Consider the following 2,914-nt stretch of genomic DNA (forward strand, 5'->3'; position numbering starts at 1 on the left):
GCACCGCGGGTCCTCGCCCCCTCGCTTGCGCAACAAAGCGTGGCCCGCAGGGCGCATGCGCGCGGCGAGCCTCCGGGAGGGGTGGGCGGAGCCGAGCTGGCCGAGCCTGCGCAGACGAGCCCCAGCCCTAGGTGTGCAGGCGTGTTCCTGGTTTGAAGTTGATTTGTGCGTTTGCTGCTGCGGTTAACCGCACCTCACACACTCCGTGGCGTCGTCAAGATCAGTCTTTCTGCAAAATGTCGTTCAGTCTTTCTGCAAAAAGTTCCTGGAGTCCCAGGTGCTGACTCCCTGCCGTCGGTGGATTCCGACCCATAGCGACCCTCCCGGAGAGAGCAGAATTGTGCCTTCGGGTTTCGGGTGTAAATCTTTCTGGGAACACACAGCCTTCCCTCTCTTCCTCCGCAAGAGGGGCTGGTGGGTTTGAACTGATGGCCTGGTGGAACCTGGCGCTTATTCCTATGCGCCACCAAGGCCCCTTGCCCCGTGCTAGAGCTGTTTGGGCTCATCCTTGGTCTGGTTCACTACTACGTGCAGGGCTCCCTCTGGGCTGGGCTGGGCTGGGCTGGGACTGGCTTCTTAGGGAAGGAGGGCCTAGAGTGAGGGTGGAGGTGGTTTATTTTAGGTCACCGCCCCCCCCGTGGAAGTTCTAAGGATAAATGGACCCCGTTGAGTTCTCTTTCCTGAACGTCTCTCCCTCTTGGAAATAGGGCATCCTTAATAAGTTCTAGTGTAGTGGTTACTTGTTGGGCTGCAGTCTGCATGGTCAGCAGTTTCTAAACCACCAGCTGCTCTGTGGGAGAAAAGACTGGGTTTTCTACTCCCACAAACAGTTACAGTCTCAGAAACCCGCAGGGGGTCGCTATGAGTCAGCATGACTTGCTGGCAGTGAGTTTGTTTTTTCGGTTTGGCCCAGACGGTCAGGACTTCATTGGTCCGAGTAACATTTGTACAGGTGTCAGGGTGGAGTATTATTGTCTTTGCTAAGTACTCTGCACCACGGACTTTCACTCCCTGACTCCCTAATATTTTAAAAAAATAAAATATTGGTGATGCTGAAATACTTCCGATTTGTTAGCGGCTGTTCATGATCCCGATGACCTTATGTACAAAAAGAATAAAAAGCTGCCCGGACCTTCGCCCCCTTCGTGGTTGTTGGTATGTTTCAAGTCCATTGCTGTAGCTCCCGTATAGATAGATCCATCTCAGTCAGGATGTCCCTGCTTCTCTGGGACCCTCTACAAACCATGGTGTCTATTTCTAGCAATCGGTTCTCCCTGACTTGTGTCCAGATGAGACATGCATCTCAGGCGCATTCTGGTTACACAAACGCCCATTAGCTTTTGCTCCCTTTTCACCATCAATGTTTTGAAGTCCCCTGGTATTTTTCCTGATTGGATTTTTCTTCTGGTGGTTCACAATATAGCCACGTACCTACCACTTAACTTGAAATTCTAAATCAGATTTCTTCTGGACCCTTAAAAAAATAGAATATAGGTTCTCAGATGCCTTCACTTAACCTCCTCTCCATTCCAGTCTGCCTCCCTTCCCTTCCAGCCCTGAGAGTGATGTACACCGTTATTTCCATGCATGGATTCAGACTCTCATTACCCATAAACAATATTCTCTCTTAAACACTTTAATCATGTAACTAAATGGGATCATGCCACACCTATCACCCAGCACCTTTTTCCTTTCAAAACAAGGCTTCTGAGATGTAGCTGGGTGAGCAAATTTCTAGTTCACTTTCACTGCCGATTGTGTCACGAACCATGTGTTACCCATTCCCCTACTGAGGTTGTTAGATTGTTTCTATTTTACTGCTCTCACAGAGCAGCCATGAACAAAGACTCACCAAGCAGACCCCCAAAAGTAGGGTCCCTGGAAGCTTTTTGACGCTATTAGACATTAACAAATTGCTCTTGGAAATGGTTATACTAATTTCCAGGCCCATCAACAGTCTATGTAGTTTGGGGAACCCAGTTGGCTGGAGTCTGGCTCACACTGAAGAACTGTGAACAGCAAGAGACTGGCCGAAGGAGCAGGGGGGTGAGCAGTGGCCGCACAGGTATCAGTCTGGACACCCAAGATTTGTCAGAGGAAAAAGACGTGCATGCGTTTCCCATGATGCACTTGTGGGCCACCCTGAAAGAGGCAACAGCGGGTCATCTGACCTCCTGTCCCAGTGGGCTGGGTGGAAGGGCAGACAGACCTCACTACAGAGAAGCTGAAGGTAGCGCTGAATTCCTAGAGGGTGAGAAAGGAGGGAAAGTTAGAAGAGAACCACATTTGCCCTGCCAAGGAACCACAGGTGAGTGATGCCCCAAGGATGGAGGGCCACAGAACTAGCTTAAGTCTACCAGGGTCACAGCAAAGGCCGGCCCTCGGCCATCACAGCAAAGACATCCAGGCTGGAACTTCCCTGCTTCTTTTTAACCCCACTACCACCAACACCCCCACCCCCCCAGAGGGGGCAGGAGGCTTGGAAGGAAACCTGGAGTGGGGTGGGCTAAAGAAGAGACACCCACTGTGTCCCTTTCTCCCAAGCCAGGGCAGAAGCACCTAGGAAACATACCTATAAATTAAGTTTGGGGTGTTGTCTCTCTATTAATTATTGAAATGACCCTGGGCAAGTAGGCTTTTTAAAACCTGAGGATGAACAGAAAAATTAGACTGCCTGAGTTTTCATCTAGGGACAGGAGAAGGAAGCCCACAGCATGAAACGTAAATGGTGGGCAAGAGAAATAGAGTTGCTTTCTAACTAGAGCCCCTCAGTCAGACTTGTTCAAGGTAGTTAAGAAACTGGGTGGCTTGATCCGGCTTTCTACAAAGCTGTCAATCAAAAGGGGAAAATGCACTCAATTTACAATGTCTGCCTACGTCATATAGGTTTTTTTCTAGTTCAATAACTTTTAAC

This window comes from Echinops telfairi, unplaced genomic scaffold, assembly GCF_000313985.2.
Source record: "Echinops telfairi isolate 266 unplaced genomic scaffold, ASM31398v2 ScPeMD7_2573;HRSCAF=3158, whole genome shotgun sequence".
NCBI lineage: Eukaryota > Metazoa > Chordata > Mammalia > Afrosoricida > Tenrecidae > Echinops > Echinops telfairi.